Source organism: Meleagris gallopavo, chromosome 7 (assembly GCF_905368555.1).
Source record: "Meleagris gallopavo chromosome 7, MGAL_WU_HG_1.1, whole genome shotgun sequence".
Classification (NCBI taxonomy): Eukaryota; Metazoa; Chordata; class Aves; order Galliformes; family Phasianidae; genus Meleagris; species Meleagris gallopavo.
The window spans coordinates 6,739,727-6,762,500 of NC_139410.1; the positions used below are offsets into that span (position 1 = coordinate 6,739,727).

Sequence of the window (22,774 nt, forward strand, 5' to 3'; positions counted from 1 at the left end):
AATTGGCTCAAGCTCCAGAACAATTATTGCTGCTTTTCTCTTTAAGGTCATTCAGTGATGCAAAATTGCTGAATTCCTGTTATAAAATTGGAGAAGAGAACAACAAGCATCCCAGAACTCCATCTCCTTGAGTCAAACTGACCGCAAGTATCAAATACATTTCCCTCTGGTGGGATGGGAACACCCTGCAAGGTTTGTTACCAAAAAAATATGGGAAATAGTGGATCCAAGAGAGCGTTCCTTGAGGTGATCCTATACGTATACATATTGAGTGGTCAAATGGCTCGGAGCCTCAGCAACATAGCAGGCAATCAAAATCATTTGACTGGTGTTGCTGTGAGAGTCTGCTTTGCAGAATCCTGACCGCAAGCTGCCTCTGGGGGAGTGAGTTTCTTTAAAGGGCATTTTAAGGCTATGCCTATGAATGTCTATGAACATCCACGTGGCCAAAAGGAAGACCTACAAAATCAAGTGCTAAGGAGATATGAAATATTTAACCTGTCTCTTCCCCCAGTCTGGGAGCGTGGCCCCTGTTCAAGGTTCAGCTAAAGAATCGCTGGTGAGTGACTCCTCTCCATCCATCCAATCCAAAACACGTCCTTCTTCCAACCCATTGCTCAGATGGGCAAAACGTGATGCACCTGATTTGAGGTTTGACACTGTGTATATTATTCCTGCATTACTTTGGAGCAGGGGAGAGGGAGAGAGAGCGAGCAAGCATGCAACCATAGCACGTCTTATCTCACATTATAAAGTATGACAGATGTGGTTCTGTAATACATTTTGCAATTCAGAATAACAGACGGTCAAGGGAAAGGTTTTGAGATGAGATAGTAATATAATCATTTTGCATTCCTAAATCAATGCGTGTACTGGTTCTAAATAACATTTTTTAGAATGATCTTCACTCCAACAGCACAGTGTGCCATTACTTGAGTAACTCAACATGCGAGATCAGAGCTAGCTCAGGCACTGAGCCCTAAGCCACAATGATGCCAACGTCTCTGGAAAACAACGTCATCTTTAGTCCAGCTAAAACACAGAGCTCGGATACTTCTAGAACTGAAATCTCAGTGTTGGCCAACAAGACACAAAAATCCTTTTCCAACACTCTTGGCCATTGCTGACCTACAGCGGCCTGGGAGACAGCTACAGAACTGCTGACTTATGCTCCTGTGAACAATCACTGCAGATTTTGACTTGTTCGTGACTTCAGGGTGAGTGCTATGTAATGAAGAACTTGTTTGCAGTGAAATACCTATGTGGCAGAAAAGCACAGAGGTGCATACAAAGTCTCGCCCAACTGCTGCCAGTCCATGCACTGCACTTCGGGAATTATGGTTTCAGGCCCAAAATAACAAGGCAGCCCTACCTTACAGCCTGCCCTACTGGAAGGATGCAAAGCTCTCGGGCTAGCTGCTTTCAGGGGCTGGCTCACCCAAATGGCAGCTGTTCCTCCACATCCCAGGGCATCAGCATGGAAGTTCAGAAGTGGAACACCCAGCCATGCTTAGTCCCAGGGCAGCAGGAGACACAGCTGTGCAAGAGATGAGGACCCAGCAGTTAGGCAGAAATTCATTTCCCATTCACAGAAGTTGCAGTTTTGATCACCACCACCGTGACACTTATAAGGACGAAGCCTGGAGCATTTGCTGGAGCATTACCAGCTGTTGATGACAGCACCATTTCAGTTTGGACTTACCCAGCCCACATTCAGTAACAAACCCCAAGCCCTAATGACAACATTGAGTTTGAAGTCCCTAGTGCACATCCACCTACAGGCATTCAAGTGAAACATAAAAATCAGCATAAAAAGGCATAAATTGGAAACAGGTTGGTCTTCATCCACGGTGGGGTTTTGTTTTAGCACAGCCTTGCTATATTTTCCATAAATTCCAAGAAAACACGGGCAGAGTGCACACAGGCGTGTCGAGAAGGAAAAATGACAAAGGAAAGGAAGAAGACCATCTCCGAGAAATCACTGATTAAAATTGCTCCCAAGTTCCCATTCCCTCCACAGCTTGCAAAAGTCCAAGTTGGGTGGATAAAGTATCAGCCACGTGCCTGACTTACAGCACTGGGACTGAGGTTTGGGCAGCACTTCAAGACTTTCCCCTAGGAGTCTATCCAAACCCTCTTTGCTTCTGATGTGGAATAATTTGGAAGTGTTTTTAGGCTGCTGTCTGGGATAACACAAGGGCTATTGTAAACACACATGCAGCCAGTCAGCGTCAAAACCACACAAATCTGGTACACACATAAATAACTAGCGAATATTGTAAAAAATTAATTGAATTTAAGAAGAAGAAATAACTAATTTGCTGAGTAGGTCTTAAGAAGGGCAGAGTTTGTTTGTTTCTTTTTTTTTTTTTTTTTTAATGGAAAAGGTTACATATCACCTAATTTTAGTAAGTGGAATGTAATGCAGGGCACTGCTTTTGTAGGTGGCCACAAGGGAAGCTATAGCCAGACCTTTTCACCATTCAGACACAGCCACGCTAGGAGACAGAGAGGCCCCTCCTACGATTCCCAAGATCTCCTGTCTCTGGTATGTCTCATGGCATTACTTCCATATCCTTCATTATTTCTTCAGAATTCCTCAGTTACTTCTGGTACTGACCTCAGCTGAACTGGACTGGGAGTTAAAGCTAACAGCACCCAACCAGTCTGCCACATTCATAGATGCTTTACATCATTCATAGAGGTTTTACATCTTGCCCCCCATTGGATTTTGAGCAGAAACCCATCTTATGTTGGCAGGGAGAGTGAGCCTTGGTAGGAAGAAGATGGGAAATGATACAGGAGAAAGATTGCTCTGCAGTAATAAATGCAACTTGATAATAATGGAGTTGCACACAGCCACACTGTGACTGTCCCAAAAAAGAAAAGCTGAAGATCAACCAGAAACACAAAGGTGGAGAGAAGGACTTCTAGAAGAACATGGGAAAAACACACAGGAAAAGCACCATTAAGGCAACAATCTCCTCAGGACCCATTATTCACTTTGGGCTTCTAAGCAGAACCTCTAAGGAGACTGTTTCCAGACTTCAGTGACTTATTTTCATGTGAGAAACTTTAGAATCACAAGGCCTGCAAAGTCATTATCACCATCTGCAGGAAGATAAGGAATATTGATTGGACTCAAGGTTTGACATGGTTGCGTATTGTACAAGCATCCTTTGCCAAGCCAAGGTATAGAGCTCGTGGGGAGTGCCCAGGATTCATATCCATTGAAGGGCTGAGTATCAGAATAGTCTAAGAATATTCTCAGGGCTGGAATAAATTAAGGTATGCACTTCTCTGAGATGCCTGCGATGCTCTGTAATTTTACAGCTTCCAAAAGCTAAGAAAAGCAAGAAGCTGCCAAGATTTCATCACTATTCATGTGTCAAGGCCAAAGAGCAGCAAAAAGGTCAGTCTTGCAGGTTATGAATATCTGTAGCACTTATAACCAAAATACATGCAATTCCTAAAGCTCTTCTTATAGGTGAGCAGCAGGCAAGAGCTAGAGTGATCATGTAATACACAATTTATGGCACCTATTGGTACCAACATGATACCATGTTAGCAAATGAACATGCCTGGTGCTACAGAGGTGTTTCAGCACACAAATAAAGCCTTGCTGCTCACACAGGTCATTTAACATCCATTTCTAACTTCTGTCAGAGCTGCCTCACCTAGACAGGGAACAGCAGACATGCCTGCCATTCCCAGCAGCTATCCAGCTACTCACAGACAGCTGAGAAGTCACAGACAGGAGACAGAAATGGATGTGGTTTCAGTCCATTTTCTTGCAATGATCTTGCTATTTGATTTCAGCTCCATCCTCCTCTACTTCCATGTTTCTGATGGTGGATGCACTGATGTGATTTCAGGCACATTGCTTAGCAGAGCACTCACCCACTTTGCTCTAACCATAAGTTAAATCCAGATGTCCACAGACAGCAGTCAGCTCTAACTGTCATCCACCAGCAGCCCTCTTTTCTCACCTTGCAGTAAGGGAGCATTGGGTGTCTCTGTAAGAAGAGATGCCAAGTTTCCACGTGGCCAAAGAAGGTTAGACTTGTAGTTTTGTATTATTTTTTTTTCTTTTCTGACATGATTTTGCATCAGCCCTCCAGTATTAGAGCATATTTTCAGCAGGAAATTTCAGCCTGTATCAATCACTGCATATCCAAGTTGGGAAATTCCCTGTCAGCTCCAATTAATATCATGATTCCATTAGGAAGGGGTGTGGCGAACAGACTTCAGTTTAGACAAAAGCAGATGTGCTTCAACAACATACACTGCTAGGGCAGATCCTATTCTCGAAATACACAGACATTCCCTGTCAATTCCAGCTTAACTCACAGCACTTTGGATGCCAGTACATCAGGCCATCTGTGGATTGCAAATCCTCACTCCATGGCCAGTTCTTTGCACAGCACAAAATGGAAGAAATTCTACAAGTAGGAATTCATTTAGAAGTCTGAGCTTGAAGAGTTTGGGGGAAAAAAAAAAAAAATCTGCCCAGGGGAAAAGCATCTGGCTTGTTAGCAGGACGGAAAGCACGGTACAAATTCTTCCAACTGCCATCACATATTTTTCAGTGCAAGTCAGTGCAAAGTGAAGTAAGTTTCCCAGGAAGCAAGAGGTCAGAGCCCCAGTCAACAGCATTTTAGCAAGGTATCATCAGAAATCCATGTTCTCAACACACCAGAGGCACATTCCTTCTCCCTGGCACGCAGAAAAGAGTAAATTGGATAAAGCCAGCTTGACTTGTACATTGGCCAGGATTTCAAGTGCTGGATCAACAATAATTAAGAGTTACATGATAAACATCACCATTTTGAGCAGATCAGAACAGAGTATTCAGCAACATCTACATGAAGGCACTTGACTGTTCAGCCAGCCATTTTTCCCATGTTGTGATTGTAGTGCAGGCTGTTCCCAAAGCTGGCATATTTCCATGATTATTAGCAGCTAAAAATCCAAGCATTTCTGGGCTCATCATCAGAATATCTGAAAGTTTAAAAAAAAATAATTCAAAAGTATTTAATAGTTTAGTTTGCTTTGGTTGTTGAGAGCCCAAGCAGGAAATCTGTGCCTTGAACTTGGATGGTCCTTGTAGGGAGAATGGGATGGATTAGACTCTCCCAAGGGAATGTCCAAGCCAAGAAGCAGCACCTTTCTAAAACCCAGGTCCTAGGAAGATCCCCAGGTACTAGGATGATGAGCAGGGAGTACTGCAACTAACAGTCATACCATGGGTTTCAACACAAGATCTTACAGGGGGAAAGTAAGGGTATGGTATCCTGCAGCTCCATGGCCAAAGGATAGAGCCACAGCTGGCCTTTACAAAAAGGTCTCAACCCGTGCATTTATACTTGGAAAGCTGATGAGTTGAACAGACACATGAACCCGCTTGATTTCTCCATCCTGATCAGCCTCAGTCTTTGAACAAACTCCAGAGACAGAACCGTAAGCCACCCTAAAGACTCTGGGATCAAGCAGGTTGAAAAGAGGTACTCACAGCATCAGGAGGGAGTTGAGCAAGGAGGCCTGGGTGGTTTCCAGTTTGGGACTTTAGACCTTCATTTCCATCTCAGCCACATCTCCAGCACTCAGCTCCTTTGATGCAGCACTTTTCAGCCTCTGGCCTGCAGACCCTGGTGAGCTACGAATTACAGACAGGTCTCTGAAATGCGGGAAAAAAAGAAGAAACAAAACACTCTTTTCAGAGGCTTTAAATTCACTGTATGGGAGTCAGCAAGAAAATGCCTACTGCTACAAGTAACAAAGCCACACGTAACACTTGCCTCCATTCCCATTTTCCTCCTAGAGCTCACACACATCTGGCAAAAGCAAAAAGCAAGGAACATACTGCACTAAATAAGATGCCTTTGACCTGAGTCACTGAGTGGGATGCAGAGGAAAAACATTCGTTTGGAAACAAGGTGAAAGGCGTTACGCCAAAGAATTCTGCAATGAACAAAACAAAGCAAACACAAAACTCACGCCCATCGTGAAGCTGCCTGCCTCAAAGCAACCCCACAAATCAGAACTGCACATGACAGCTCCGTTATCTCTCAGCATCCCTATAACCTGCAGAGCCAAGACATACAAGCACACTGGGATCCCCTGGAAGAAAATTCAGGGCTCAGTGGTGAGAATAAATCATGTCTTAATGCACTTATACTTAAATGTCTCCAGCAAAGTGGTTGATGGCATTACAACATACCTCACACCCATTAACTGTGGGATATGCAAGTATCAGAGGCTTGGAAATGTAATCAGGGTGCGTCCCTATGTGCTGCAACCAGATTCAAAAGTTAACAATCAGCCCAGACTGGAAGGTGAGAATCAGACTTGTGTTCATTGCAGAATGGCGTTTCTACCTACTGCTTTCTAGGCTGCCACTCCATACTGAGCTCAGTGATAGATTACAGTCACAACTAGTTTCTGAGGACAAAATCTGTGAGAGAGGAAAAATACAGCCATTGCACCTCAATCACAGCACAGAGACACTTCACAAAGAGAAGAGTTCATCAAGTCAAAACAGCAGAAAAGCAAAGATCATACAAGGGGTGAAGTGGAGCACGTTAGCAACTGAGTGGAAGCAACAGGCATCGCCTTTTTCCTTTCATAAGCACGATGCTTGCTCAGAGGCAAGCAGAGGGAAGACAAAGGGAATAAAGGAGAGAAAGGTCTGATAAAGGTAAACTCATTCCAACGTTTCGAAAGGTATTTTTTATTTCAGATTGAAGCAGCTTCTGAGTTTGCTTCAGTTTTTATTGGGGAAAAAAAATAATAAGTGGGATAGTGTCAAAAAAAGTTCAGGGCAAATGAAAGTTAATGGATCAAAAGCATTTTCATCTTTCCTCCCAAGAGTTCCCCAAAAGCCTTCAGTAGGGTCAGCTGAAATTGCTTTTTGATTATTTTTTTTTTAGTGAGTCCAACCAATCAACAAACGCTTCAACCATGTTCTTCAACTTTTCTTTAACCCACATTTCTCCTCTTGCAAAGCTATCTTCAGGCAGCTATCTTTACTAACTGCTATATTACCGTGCGCAGCAGCTCAGCAGACTTTAAATCTTCGGTATTAAGGTTTATCAGACGCTGTCTGCTTTTGTCAGATGTTAATCTCATCCCTTTGAATCTGGCAGAACAAGCCCTGCTGCCCACAGGTTTACACAGGGATGCATCACATTGTCCTTCAGCAGGGAACTTCAGCTCACCAGAGTGTATAATCAATTCCATGTGAAGGTCTGGGGAAGGTCTGTTCTTTGACAGAGCCCCCCATTGCAGGAGTTTTGCTTTTAATTTATGCAAACAATAAAGTGCTAACTGTTTTTGTGATATTTGGTGCTTTTTCCAAAGCTGCAGCTCAGAGAGTCTAACGTGAGCATCCAAGCAGTTAGTGCGTGCTGCTAAGCCTCATGTTTGGGAAAGGAGGTCTCAATGATCCCCAAAGCAGAAACGGGTTAAACAGACTTCTATGAAGAATCACACAGGTATCTCTGAGCTTATGTTGGAATGAGAGGAATCTGCTGGGTGGGGGCTGTGGTGCCTGTCCCAGGGCTATTTACTCCAATTCTTTTAAAGGCTAGAACCACGCTGCTTTCAGCCAAAGTTTTGTTTCGTGTGGCTTTTCATGTCCCGAGACATGAAGCGAACAACATCTATCATTCACACAAAGGAGTTAATTGCCTTTCTTCCCCACTCATTTTTGTCTTCTGCCTCCAGACAAGGGTATTCTTCCCCCATGCTAATTATTAATAGATGGAGGAAAGTTCACCTTGAGGTTGAGAGTTTTATAGAAAAATTAATTACAGAGCCCAACTTTACAATTACCAGTTAAGACACACATTATCAGCCACAAGACCCCTCAGGCTTTACCTGGCTTGAAAAAAAGTTTGCAATGTGATGCGAGATTACTTCGAAGCTGAACTCCAGAGGAAGCATCAGAGCATAGGCAGGACCAGCAACAGCCTCCGTAATGATGAACCATGGCTGGGAGGCATCAACAGGTCAGAAGAAGAAAGGAACAATAATAGGTCAGATACACCATCATGTACTTGCCAAAACTTAAAAGAATGGAAGCTTAAGATCCTAAGAAAGTAATGAGGCCACTGCACCAACAATGTGACATTCAGCATCCACTGAGGGTGCTCAGTAGCAGTAAATCTATTAAACAGGCTGAGAAGTAGTGAGTGGAAGATGATGCTCAATCAACACAGTGAGAAAGCTCTCATTATACAAAACTTGTAAAAATCTTGATGTGCAAACTGTGTGCAGGTTCTCACATCAGCCTTTGGAGTCAGCAGTATGGAGCAGCTTAAGAAGATCAAGACCACTTGCATATTTAGACCTGCAAACACTTACATACACACTCTGGTATTTGCTGAATTGGTGCCTCATGCTCTCCATTCCATAAATCCTCTTCCATTTCAGCCTCATGTGATGGAAAATGCTCTGTGAGCACACAAATTACTGGCTGAAGTCAGAGGGAAAAGTATGACGGAAAGTCACAGTCTGGAGAATATGAAAGACTCCTCATTTATAAAGCAAAACATTTAACAACCAGCAGAAGTCACGTTGGCATTACGCAGCCAGGACTCAATACTGCTATGTGTGGGCTTCATCCCTACTCTGGGAGCTCCACCAAGACAACTTCAGGAGTGGTACACTCAAATAATGAAATAGATTCCTCTGAAGGAGGCGATGTTCAGACATCCCTTATCTATGCACATGCATGTTGCTATGCTTCCACTCCCAGTTGGCTTTCTGTACATCCCTCAGTCACCATACTCTCAATACACCTCAAACAGAGGGACATTGTTGTTCTGTAAGTTCACACAGCACATGACACAGCTGGAGTCTGTTCCTTCCAGACAACCTCGGGGATACATTTAACTCAGGAAGCAATTTAAAGTCAACGTCTTGCCTAAAAGGCTGATACGAAAGGACAAACAGCACCACTCATAACCTGGTAATAATAATTCTACCACACATCTGAGGTGCTCAGAGCACTTAGGAACACACCTCTTGGTTTTAAGAGGAGCCATACATTGAGCACAAGTCAAACCACAGCATTTCTCAACACACCCAAGGCTTTGCTAGCCAGTGTGCTAATCAACTTGGAAAAAATTACCAGAAAGTAATCAAGTGTCATATCAGCAACCTATGCAAATGGCAATTCCCCATCACATCTAGTCCTGAGCCATTTTTACAGTTCTTATTAAAGGCACTTTTTTGCTGCAAAAATATCCTTTAAAACTATCTTTAAAGCAAACCTATGAGATATGTGAGGAGAAGGGAAAAAAAAAAAGAAACAGTGACTGTCACAAGGAAACAAAGCAAGAAAAGAAGAGGAAGCAGGGAGTTGTGCATCACCATTGGTGGGCACTTGAATAGGAGCCCTGTGCTTGACACCACTGACTTGGAACAAAACTGAAGTCAAACAGCTATTTGTCAAGGGATACAAATGCACACAAGTGGTGAGAACCTGGCCCTTCTGTAAAAATGTGTCAGGGACTTTTCTGTAGGGCTGCGCCGAGCTCCGTGATGGATTGTTGTACTCTGAGGACAGCATTGTGAGCAATAATAATAAGGCATCTGGTCAATGCTCTTTCTGAAAGAATATTTTGGCTCGACAGGAATCACGTGAGTGGTTCCATGTACAATGCACAGCCTCACTGCCACGGATCAGCAGCACTGGGTCCATCCATCCATCTGCTCTCAGCTCCACCAGGCCAGCTCCAGGACATGCAGCATCACATTCGTATCTTCTGGATAACTATGAAAGCAATACCACCACATCAGCCCCTGCAGCCTCGATACCCACTGAAACCCCCCTTGTTGGTCTTAACCATTCTTCTTGCATTGCCACACAACTGAGAACAGGAAGAGGAGGCAGGCACCACTGCTACTCACAGGCCAAAACAACCCCTTTTGTTAACTCAGAGCTACTTTGCTAGGCAAGGCAAGGAGCTGCTTTAACATGGGACCATAGTGCACAACATCTCCTGAACCAAAGTGTCATTCAGCCGGGGAGGAGGGAAGGATGAGCTTCATGAAGATTTTAGCAAGCTGCCAGGGCAAATCTCCCCCTTGGCTGCAAGTCAATAGTTCCAATACCAATACCAATAGTTCCTTGGAAGACATCCCACACCTACACATTGACAGTGAGAACAGAGACGAAGAGAGGAAGACATGAGACAAGCACACAGTGCTGGGTTGAGCAACGTAAGATTTCCTTAACCCATGCCCCTGAAACCAGATGGCAAGCCAAAGTTTTCTATGACAAGCAACAGAATCAGAACTGACACAATTGGAAAAAACAAGCTCAATTCCTGTTGGCAGGATATTAATTTAGAAATCTCTGGTGTCACTGCCCCGATTCACAACGAATTTGAAACCAAACTTTCCAGTGCCAGATGACACAGAGATTTGACAGAGAAGGTAATTGGAGGAAATGGCTGTGTAATCTAGCTATTGTGCTGGCAAAATCCACCTCTCCTAAAGAACAAGGTTCACTTTGTCCTTTATTTGTTCCCAGTGCCTCTTGACTTTCCTCTACTTGGCAGGGACGGTGGCACAGTTCCTTCTAAACAGTGTCAAAGGGTGGGCAAACCTGACCTTGAGCAGAGTTCTGGCCAAAGCTATCAGCCCTTGTAATCACATCCTTAGTGACATACTGCACACACCCTGAAAGAGGAGAGCTCCTACCAAGGGAGCTCCTCACCAGTCAGATGCCTAGATCCTAATCATTGGGTCATCCATTAAATCCTAATTGTTGAGTTATCCATGAGGTCCTAATTGTTGGGTCATCCATTCTTCTTCTTCTGGAAAAAAGAATAAAGACACAGGCTGCACTGTGGGAAAAAGAAACAAAAAATCAGCTTGCACTGAGAGACAAAAGAGATTGCTGTGGCTCTGCAAGGAAAGAGGAAAAAGGAAAAGGGGGGATCAGAGTGAAGAAATTCCAAAATGCATTCTGTGCAAAACTCAAAAGCACTTGCCTAGAAATGTCCACAAACACATGTACTGAATCATAAGACTCAGCATTTTTCCACTGTTCTAATAATAACCATTTTATTGACCTGTGTGTCCATGATACTCCACTAATCACTTTGTTTTTCTAACTGTCACTATCTAGACTGGATGGTGAGCTGCTCTGGGTGAATGTCAAATCTACTCCAAGCTGTACCTTTGAGATCTGATAACTCAGCTGCTGGAGCACCATGAAACTCTATACTTGCTAGCTGTGCATATCCAATCGATGGCAAGTCCCCTTTGGGAGCCCTGCTAAAACATGCTCTTGCCCTTCAGAAGGCTCCTCTCTATTTCAATAAACAATCTGGAGAATGGAGTGTAACAGCAGTCTAACCTACCCTCATACCTGAACGCATCTTTTTGCTCCGTTCACCAATTAAACGAGCACCATATGGATATAAAGCATATGAATGCCAGTGAACGCATATGAAGCCAGTGATTTTGTGGAGGAGGAGTGAAAGAGCTCAATTATTTTTTCCTCATCTGCTAGCAAAAAAATATTAGGATAGTAAACAGAGCTAGCAATCACATAGGAATGCCCGGGAGAGCCCTTGCCTGCTGGTATGCAGATCTCTCATCTGGAATTCATTTATTCCTGTTCTCTATTCATACTATTAAGCTACAGCGGTGAACGGGCAAGAACATATTCAAAAGAGACCTGAAGTTATTGAAGAGACTGCCAATTCCAATGTCACCTCTGAAAATAAAGAACCTGAAGCAGCAGACTGGTATTTCACCATTTTTCAACAGCATCACCTAACAATTCAGCATTACCTCACAGAGATGGCTCCTATCATTCCTGAAAGGCAGGATACTTCCACCTCCTGTCTGCAAATTCTGTTAGCAGAAATAGAAAGCATCTCTATTAGACCACAAGTTAAAGAGGCCCAAATTTATCCTTAGGTTAAACCAAGATGACCTAGCAACATGCTGTCTGGTTGTGCAGCTCCTAGTGGAGGCACAAGTCGGATTCAATGGGTCCTTTCCAACTTGGGGCATTCTGTGATCCTACTGATCTGTCAGACCTTGCAGCTTCAGTGTGGTGCATCCTGGGTGCCTCTAAATTGGATGAAAGAATGCATAGGAAAATGGTGTATTTGCCTGCTGGGTCTTATTCTGCATCCCATTTCACTTCTAATTCCCCAGAAAGCAGAGGATCATCCGCATCTTGTTTAATTACATTCAGTAATTTAAACTGCCGCAGAAAACCCGCTTTGGCTATAATCATTTAGAGGTCTATAGAAATCCCTTAGCCTGGTGGAAAACGTAGATGTGTAATTAGTATATTCCCCTTAATTGCAGCCTCATTTCTCTTTGCAATGACGCATGTGCAGGTATGCACAGCAGTCCACTTGGCTTACCCTGCATGAGGTTCCTGGGGGGTCTGAAAGGCAGAAGTTCCTGGGGGTGTGAGCAGAAGGTGCAGCAGGAAATCAGATGCCCCTGGGATCCCTGCACCTCTCTCCACCACAGCTTCCTACAGACAGCTCCAAGGCTCAGCTTACACCCAGCAGTGCTCCAGAAGGAGACCACACGTACTAGGGATGGAGAAAAAAAGCACACATAAAGATCCTGGAAGTCTCAGGGCAAGTAAATTACTGTTAATTGTGAGATATTTGATTGCAAGAAGCACCAGATGGCCAGCCATATGTTTTTGATTGTAAAATTAAACAAGATTAACCCAAACAGGATTTCCTCAGCATTCTTCTCTGACTGGCTCACAAATACATCTTTAACACCTATGCTACAGATATGGCACAGTCAGAAGCTCTTCCTGCCTCTCCCTAATCTACTTGGGCTAAATACTCAGCCAAGCAATGCCCTGCACTGAAAGATTTCCAAGAAGCAAGATATGCTTTTTGCAGGCTTTGGCCATTCTCTACTCCAAGACAGAAGAATTCTGAGGCAAAGCCCTGCAGAAATCAGCTCAGTGAGTTGCAGGTCCTGCAAGTTTTTATGTCTCAGCTACCAAACGTGTAGAGTCAGCTGCCTCTCGTGCTCTCCCTGGAAGATGGACTTTAGCCAAAAAGGCCTTTCCAAGCCCACCCAGCTACCATATGTAGTTATCATATGGGATCTCACAGCTGAGCCTCTGTCTCTTTGCAAGCTTTTCTCATGCAGATTATGCACTTCGTCGTTTGTTTGGAGCAAATCAGTTGTGAACTGAACATAAAGGGTGTTCCAGGGGAGATCTCCCATTGCTCCATTCCCCAGCACAAATCCCCAGGACACCGCGCATCCAGAAGCTATCAATAACACTCTGCTCACACCCTCCTATCTTATCATAAGCAGGCAGACAACATGTTTGGAGAGTTTAATTGCCCATCAGCCAACAGACAACGGGCCAGGGCTCTAGATCATGTAAACATGATTTTTTTTTTTTTTTTTTAACTTTGACTATCTTCACTTTCAGGGTTTCTCTAGAGGGCAAAATGCCTTTGTCTTTCTTTTGGCAGAAGAGCCAGCCCCACTGCACTCCAGGCAGTCTTTCCCCCTTACTGCTACTGCTACTGAAGATGGAAGAGCTGGGGCAACACAGGAGAGGAGGACAGCAGCTCTGCAGGAGACAAGAACAGAGCCACGGAGAATGGAGATTTGTCCCACTTAAGCAAGCACCCAGCTGTGAAATGTGGTGGGCGATTCCAGCTTTCCACTTGCAAGGTGGTGTGGCTGAGTCCTCAGAAGATCTGGAGGACACATCCCATGGCTGTTGCTCCTTTGGCATCTCCTCTGGGCACAGAAGGGAATGCAGCTGGGTTGTGCCCGGCCACCCACCTGCATCCTGGAGACAAGTGCAAAGCAGGGCCATCCACAATGAGTCTCATGAGTGCGTGTAAAACTTTAATTCAGCCCTGCTTACTGCTGGGCAAGCTCATGGTTTACATCTGGACTCAATTCTGGTCACATATAGCAAATCATGTGCCCAGAAATGCAGTTTGACTCCCACCTCAGCCACCTTTGTCCTTGCACTTGACTGATTCCTGGTCATTTCACACACACATTGCAGTTTGGGATGGAGTCTCTAATAAACAACAGTGTGAACCCTCCTCCACGATGCCAAGCAAAATGAACCCAAAAAACAGTTGTTGGCAGAGCAAACTTCCCCACTTGCAAATGCAGAACAGTCTGGCTTAGCAGTGAGGTGTTAACAAAGGGGCACCAAGGCAGAGAAAGGATGTCCACCCTTCCCAGACTGCAAATTATAGAATCACAGAATGGGTTGGGTTGGAAGGAACTTTAAAGATCATCTCGTTCCAAACCTCAGACCCAGGCTGGAGATGGCCCGGCAGACCATCTTCTGCTGCACTTCAATGCTTTCCATCCCACTGGAAGCTACCAAAAGAATATTCAGTTCTTCCAAGGACAAGCCATGATCTATCTGTCTCAGACCAAAGCCCTTGGAGCTGCACAGACAAAGGACAGTTCTGCTCTGTAATCCTGGCTACAAGGGAGATCTTGGTAAAGTAAAACATCATCTATGGACAGGTGCAGTCAGCTGACAAGTTCTAGCAGGTCTTCTCCAAGCACTTGCAAACTTCAGATTGTTTTAGTCAGATTTGGAGAGACACACAGAAACCACAGCACCAATGCACAGACCCTCACCTCCTACCCCGCCCCCCTCCATCCCCACCAAATTTCAAAGCAACTGCTCCAAAGTACACTGCATTTTTTCCCCACACCTTTTCCATAGGAGAGAGCCAGGCTTGATTTAAGGCAGACAAATTTATCTGATTTTCCACTGTCTTATTCTTAGAAATGCCTGGGTCACTCCAAGCTGATATTTCCCCTGAAAACCTGATTCCGAGGCAGACACCTCAGGTGGAAAACTCCAGTCTCAACAGGCAAAGCCTGACAAAGATATATGCAATTGGAAAGAGTATCCTGCCATAAGAAAGGAGCAGGGAATTACTATATAAGCACCAGTATATGACATAGTTATAAAGCAGAGCTTAAAAAGCCAGTTTTTAAATGAAGAGAACATATGCTTTGAGAAAAGCCCCATGAAAAATGTTTCTTTTGCCAAAAGAGTAAAAGGAAACCCACTTTAGTTGAAAATCCAGCTTTTAAAGGCAGTCCCAAGTCAATAAGGTATAAAACTGAATTCAGGGCTGTTCTGTTACTTTCTTGTCTTTCCAGCAGAGCATCCAGTGCTTCCCTGACAATCACTCCTCCACAGCCAGCTGGGGAGATGCTCCAGGAGATGGAAACACAAATAAAAATAAAAAAATATATATAAATATAAATATATATATATATATATATAAAAAGAGAGAACAAAACAAAACAAAACAAAAAACCAGTAGAAAATTTACAAGCTTTTTAAACATGATTTATCCATGTTGGGTACTTCTCTATCGAACCAGATGCTTCCAAATGTCTGGCACTAGAGAAAAAGCCGTAATTTTACCCCTGTGATATATGACTTACCCATATTAGACTTGCAGAGAAACAATCCCAGCTGTTGCAGCCAGGGATGGGGATGGGAAGGGGGCTGTATTTGACCCCAGTTCCCATGAGCTGCCTGGGAAAGGCACCTCCAGGGATGCTCCGTACCAGGAGAAGAGGCAGTCGTGCCTTTGTAGGCAGCTGGCTGATGGAGGATGGATGGGCAGAGTCCACCTGAACGTTGATCACCTACAACACAAGCAGCCTGCAGAGGGAGGCAGGTTACAGTTGAACTCAACCAGATCACAGTTTGCTGCCAAACCCAGGTAGCATGTCAGTGTTGGACAGCACGGCGCATGTCTTTTATCAGCTAGTTCTATGCAATGCACAGATAAAGATGGGAAAACCAGTGCTGATACAAACTGGGAAAAAAGAAAGACAGATAGGCTTTTAGACTGAAGCACGGCTTGTCTGTTTTGTCTGAAATCTAAGGGCTAATCTAACAAGAGAGATTGCTTCCTACAAACCTCGCCTCACTTCTGGGAGCACTGTAGGCAGAAAGAGCATCAGTGCATGGGGAGGGAACACACATAGCTCTTGTTCCATCAGCACTACAGCCTGAAAACAGCTCTTACAGAGCATAATCACTTGTGCATGTTGGTGAAAGGACCAGAGAAATGACCCCTGGCAGGAAGCTAAGTCTGAACAAACAGTGGGGACCAGGAATTTAGTCCTCTGGGAAAGCAACCACTGCTACAGGTTGTAAGGTCTGTCCTCATCCAGCCTCCTTTTTCTGAGAACAGGGGTAGGTTCTTCCACGCTGCTTTCCCCTTCGGTTAAGGGTCAGATGCAGCAGTGCTGGGCTAAGACCTCTGTCTGATCCAGCTCAAGGGCAGCGACCCATCAGCACAAACCAGACCGCAGAGCAAGCCTGGGAAACTCCAACTGAACAACAAATGGAAAAAGCCAGAGAGCTGCCATGCTCTGAAGAGGGACGGCAGGACACTTGGGATTTCAGGCTGCTGGTCCAGGTGGGGCTGTGCCTGCAGCACTACTGATAGGACCTGGGTCCTCCCCAACCAGTGCAAAGCAGAGATAAGGCCCTGTGACTCAGTGTGGAGCAGGGCAAGAATCAGCCCTGAGTTTCTATGGGGCAGAAGACAACAGAAGGCACAATCAAACTAAACCAGATGGGTTTCATCTACCCCAAGAAATACAGTGCAGGTATCCAAAGAGGTGCCTCAACTGCAGAGGCAATAAAGGGTAGACAAATCCTTCCCTGTAAATCACATGGCCTAGATAAATCCAACAGCTTTACCTTTACCTAAGGCTACATAGACTCTAGGAGATCCTTTCCCTGAGCAGCCTTTCCTTATGCATATTACAGACAGCTCCAAATTGCTTCTTGCCTTGAGCAGGAAACAGCCTTGCCTGCCCCAAACCCCTCCAAGCTCCAACACAAAACACAGTCAAAAAGCCACTAGTCCCAAAGAGCAGTACATGTACAGAAGCAGCTGCCCATGCAAGTAAATTCCACCACTGAATTATCTGGGCCAGGCCCTGCAGCCACATGAAGGTACATAGCCCACTCATGTCGATGGGCACCATGCAAGTTATACCTATAGGTGCTCTTAATCCTTATAAAAACAGCATCCAGGGTTGGACCTTGTTTGAAGGGCAGGTTTTCAAAAATACCCCAGTAAAGCACAAGACTTCTGTAAGTCAGCAGAGAGTGCGCTTACAGTTTCAGAGGAGTCACGGAGCTGAACCTGTCTCAGGGTCTGGTTTTTGTTCTATATTAATCACTTTCATGGGCCTTTGCACTTCTGGATTCCAGCCTGACTAGAAGCAGCAGATGCTGGAAACCTCACAAAGCTTTCCAAGTGTGAAACCCCTCCCTGGAGGGGTGTAATGCACTTCAGGTTTGCATCTCAATTTTCAGGGGCAGAGCCAAGCAGTCACCTCTCAGGCATCCAGGATGTTTGCTGGTAGGAAAGCTTACAGCCTTCATTACAGGTTTTCATCTCAAAGCACCTTTTTCCAAAGCAAGACTGAGAGATGACCTGGTGCAAAGGGGTGATGGCAGATCCATGGTGCTGGAAGGCAGAGGGAGAGCAGCTTATCATAAGAAGCCATTAGGGCTGCTGATGCTTTTCTTACTAAACACTCCCCTCTCTTCCTTACCCAGGGATCTCCTAGCTTCCACCACCTTATAATTCGACTGTACAAACAATGCTTGGCACTCACCTCCACCAAAAGACAAAACAGTCAGGCGAAGGTTAGAAAGCCTCAAGTATTGCCAAAATGAAACGTGGCTCAGACACGCAGAGCAAGTCTGCCTCTTGGCCAAGAGAGCTGGGGCATGTGTGGGGAAAAGCCTCCCTCTCTCTTTTTGCTTTTTTATTCTCCAGACTTACAATGAGGGCCATTCTCTCCCGGAAGAAGGAATCCTCGGCACTCTAGCTTTGTAGTGATTCACTGCAAAAGAAGGTAAAGATGCTCCTCTGCCAGCCAGCTTCCCACTACAAGTACCACTTTGGGCCCATGAAGAACCAGCCAAGCTGAACCAAGAGGAAGCAGTGGCCGGAGATCCTCGAGTGCCTGCAGAATCAGTGTTTCCAACTGACTGCCTCCCTCGCTCCTTCGAATCCGTCAACCAAGAACACTGCATTCACCAGTCCAGACAGGATGGGAAATGAGAAGAGAGATTTTCTTTCCATCACCACTCTCTTTATAAAAGCATCACCTCCGCCCCTCGCCAAAGCAATGGGGTAACCTTGAAATCGAAGCCAGCCATTGAAACAAGTTGGCTGGGTTAAAGAAAAGAACTCAGGACCACATCCTACAGGGCTCAGCATCCTCTGCATGGCACAGGATTCCCATACCTTTCATCCTGAATGGAAAACCAAGGCCTATGACCACGCCACAGAGGACTTATGGGCTGCTTAGAGAAGTCACACCCGAAATTCAGGTAGCAGATGTTTCTGATAGGGAGGCAAAAATGAATAGGCTAACCTCCAGAAAAGGTTATTTCTTTCTTGTGGATAATCTGGAGTGAGTAAATCCACTTTCTCCCCATCGTTACCCAAGACAGTGAGAGGCAACGACATACAACCCAGATGGTAAATACTAAGAAAATCCAAGCATCGTGAGCCCATTGGACAAAGTCCCAGATCAATATGGAAGCAATGGGAACAGATCCCCACAAGCTGCTGCAATGGGAGCTGCAACCCTGAGATGCAGAGAGATCCAGGCTGATGCACGATGCCTGCTCATTGTGTAAGCCAGATTCCCCATTGCAGAACACATAAATGTGCCTGTAGGTGGCCTAAAAACACTGACTTATTAAAAAGAAAGAGGAGGGGAGGGGGAATGAATGCAACGTCTGTCAGCCTTTTACCAAATTGGATTTGTGTGTGTGTGTGTAGTCAGAGCTTGTTTTGCAAAGATTTACATTTTTGTATGTGTTGTCATGTGCTTTTCATGCATTTTGAGACCTCAGAGTTTAGAAATTCAAAACACCTGTCAGTCACATCAATCCCTCTGGACAAAACATAGCTGCCACTTGGATGGGTAAAAAATAAAAACAAACAAAAAGCACTTTTCTGTCAAGCTGTGACTTGGTCACCCTACTCAAAGCAACCAAAACAATGTTTTAGAGAAAGAAAAAAGGAAGATTTGCGTTTTCATACTCGTCGGTGGAACTAAATTGATTAAGGGCATTTCCTAGGTAGGTTTGAAATCTTCTGCAACAATTTTTGAAAAGAAAAAGGAAAGTGCCCTTCTAAAAAAGGGAAAAGCCACTACTGCAAAAACATTAAATCTGCCTGGGTAACTCAGAATATATGTTGGCAAGGCAACATATCACAGCTTGAACAGTAAACCTGCTATGTCAGAGGCTCTGCAACATATGAAAGGGACTTGAGCTTCAATATATCATGCTGAATTTACTTCTTTTCAGCCTTTCATGACAAAGCATTTGATGTCTATCCTTTCACTGTTGCAGTCGATAGGGTAACCTTCCTTAAAAGTTTCCTGACCTTTGCTGTTGTCAGTATTGTTCTGTTACAATGTAATTTAACTCTTTTTCTTTAGTCTGGAAATGGCACTGTACGGATAGTAAACATGATAGGGTTTGGGTTTTTTTTCCCCTTCTAACCTAGAGGGGAGAGGTAAAAGCATCCATCATCAGAGCTGGCTTGAAACCAGCCGATGTCAAGAGCCGGTCGACACACAGCAGCCTGGATCCTCTGCTGATGAGGACCCACTGAGCAGCACAGACTTCACACTTCTTATTTGTGCTATGCCCCTTGGCATCAGCACAGGATCCGGGTGGTTTCCCAGCACTCTGTTTTATAAAAACATTTGGATGCTTGCCCTCAAGGGTTGAAGCCTAGTACCATGATTCGGCTGCATCCTGACTGAGCTGTAAGAGGGAGAGCATCAGGATGTGCTTCCAGTGAACTGTTTCTCTATGCTGCTGTCATAAGGACAGACGTACTTGTGCATGGAACCCTACAGCAGACCAGCTTCTGTTGGGCTCATGATCTCAATTGGAAAGAGAACAGCTTACCGTGGAGGAGGCAGGCTCAAAATGAGCATTTACCCCCAACTTCTGGTCCTTCCTGGGCTTCCTGGCTGTGGTCACACACTGCCCCTCAGGGAAAGGACCCTGGGAAGCAGCAGAACTTAAAAACAAAGGCATCAAGGCAGGGACAGAAGCTCAGATGTTTGTCCACAGTACCACGAGGCTTCCCTAGGTTCATAGCATTACAAGGATGTTGGCACCTCTTTGGTGCTATGAGGTCAGAACATTTCCAGGACTGAAGCCTTTAGATAACACCTTGCACTCCCATAATGCTTGGAAAACAAAGAGATTGAAACCAACTATAGAACAAAACAAAGGGATTTGTTTTCAAAGAACTACCAAAACAGAAGGGGATCGATTTTTCCTCACGACTACGGTGTTTGAAAGGCCAGGTTGCTTTGGGGATACAGATGGGATTATCCATTGCAGGATCTTTATGAGCCTGGTTTCAATCATATTACGGTCCTGTAATGGATATACTTTTGCAAAAGCAATTTCACATTGCTATTATCTGTTTTGTTGCCATTATTATGTCTTTGTATTATTGCTGTACATGGCTATTACGCTGCATTAGTGTTGCAGAGGCACACATACACACACGCACTAGCACAGGATTATTGCTAAAAATTCTGATCCTTCTTATAAAAAGCCCTATAAATCCCAGAGAGCTCCCTTCAAATCAGCAGCATTATCCAACAGTAAAGCCAGAGTGTAAATCAGAGCAGACTCTGGCTCAGATGTTCTTCAGCCACACACCATATGGGAGCAGTGAGCCTAGAAGCACACTGGGATTTCCATAGTGGGACTGAATACAAGTCAGTTCCCCCCAAACCCATCCCTGTTTGCATTTCACACAGTGTTGAGCCCCACTGCTCAAGCACCTTGCACTAGTCACACTCGCCTCATCAAGCAGCTCTTTGAAACAGAGTAAGATCTGGCTTTGGCAGCACTGCCGCAGACACGTGCTTAAATATTGCTCACAGATGAGTTATTTCTTGCTTCTTAGTAACTTTAAATAGCTTTTATGCTCAGTGAACTCATCAAAGACTAGTATGTAAAGTCAGGAGCACTGAAACCATGAATTAGTCAAAGGACAAACGGGCCAGTTAGCCTGTAAGGCGTTTCTTGCAATGCAATATCTTGATGGCTGCCAGAGGATCTGATTTAAAGTCACTATGCTACACCTGAATGTCATTTATGGCTCATAAAAGGAAATCTGTGTTTGAGTAACAATAAAGCATTTTCTATTAAAAAAAATACAAACCCTTTCTCAGGGAGCAGCTGTACTTTCTTTTACTCAGTGCCTGCCTGCAAGGCACATGGAAGTATCTGACAGTGCTGGGATCCTTTCAGACCAACAGTTTCACAGGAGGACTTGTTCCAGCACGGATCATGACACCTCAGATTTGATTTTTATTCACTTTTCTATTGAGGCTTTTATCAAAAGCCTCCTGGAAAAGCAAGGATCCAAGTGTGCTGCACACCTGTAGCCATCTGATGCGGGAGAGGATCTGTTGGCACTGCTGGGACCCAGACCACAATCCTGCACCAAACAGCAGCACGAAACAGGGACCCCTCATAACACTCCAGCTCCAGGATGGGGACATTTGGCCACACAGCATTCCAGCAGGCATTGCATCAGTCACTGCAAGACACACTCATTCTCCCCAAGGACGTATGTTTTTACCCACCTGTTACTGTCAAAAAAAATCCTCCTTCACATCAGACTCCATGGTGCCCAGAAGCACCTTTCTGGTCTTAACATGAATGTTAGGTAGGGAACTGTGCCATATATTCTTATAAGGTAAACACCCTAGAACAGATATAGATACATAGATATATATAAAGAGATTTTTTTTCCCCAACATACTTTTTTGTCTATTACATCCAACTCTGCAACGTCCCTGTTCCTCAGGGGCATGCAGAAGGATCCTGCCCCTGCAGACTCCCTAAAAGCAATTATGCTAACCTGTAGCAGACCAACCCCTGAGGAGCACAGCAGTCAGGGCTGAGTTATGCTGTCTCTGGCATCCTGCATGCCGCAGGTAATGTCTGAGTCCTGCCTCTGGGCAGACAGCAGACAAGAGGCAAGGAGAAAAGCTAGCTGCTTAACCCCAGGGCCTTCCCCTCTGAGGAGCTGTTACAGACCTGGTCGTGTAATGCCTGGAGACTTTCCCTTCCAGCTCATGCTGCAGGATCTCCTCGACTCTCAGCGCTACCCAGGATCTATAGGATCATCTTCACAAAGACAGCAATGTACCATAAGGAAAGAAACAAAACACAGTCATTATAAAACTGTTCACTATTAGGATCTCAGAAGGACAAGGGCATGCTTTGTTCTTAACAGGAATTTGACTATAACCCTCACCAGCAAAGCAGTTGTGCTGAAGTTGCAAAACACACAAACCAGCAGCAACTAGTCAGCATCACTGATTTAACATTTATTACCTTGTCCTGGGACGAGGATGACATGATTCAAGCACTTCATCGGCTTTAAAAAGGTCTGCTTCATATATCCTGCACCAGCTGAATCTTGCCCTGCACTTTGACAGAATAACAATGCAAATTTAAAGCAGCTCATAACAAAAAGAAGAGAGAAAAAAGGAGTTAATGCTTTCAGGACTGCTAACCTACTGCAAGCAAAACCTGCAGAGGATTGAACCTGGATTACTTCAAATATTCATTCTACTTGTGTGCTTCCATATTTTTCTTCTACATGCTTATATCCAAGCTAAGACACAGCTTTTCATTATTCCCAATAGC

At 44.6% G+C, this 22,774-nt stretch overlaps 1 long non-coding RNA gene across 7 annotated transcripts in view; it reads right to left on the reverse strand.

The window, feature by feature from the left end:
* Positions 1–22,556, reverse strand: part of LOC116216789 (uncharacterized) — an 84,076-nt gene extending 61,520 nt beyond the window's left edge. For 5 of the 7 annotated variants that reach the window (XR_004160247.2, XR_014884393.1, XR_014884390.1 and 2 more), the window contains exons 1-6: positions 22,460–22,556; positions 22,160–22,249; positions 21,703–21,824; positions 12,399–12,575; positions 7,879–11,874; positions 5,513–5,677 (exon numbers count right to left, since the gene is read on the reverse strand). This is a non-coding gene — a long non-coding RNA (uncharacterized LOC116216789). The remainder of the gene's footprint in view (positions 1–5,512; positions 5,678–7,878; positions 11,875–12,398; positions 12,576–21,702; positions 21,825–22,159; positions 22,250–22,459) is intronic. The other 2 variants (XR_014884391.1, XR_014884392.1) reach the window with 2 other exon arrangements.
* Positions 22,557–22,774: the final 218 nt, after the last annotated feature.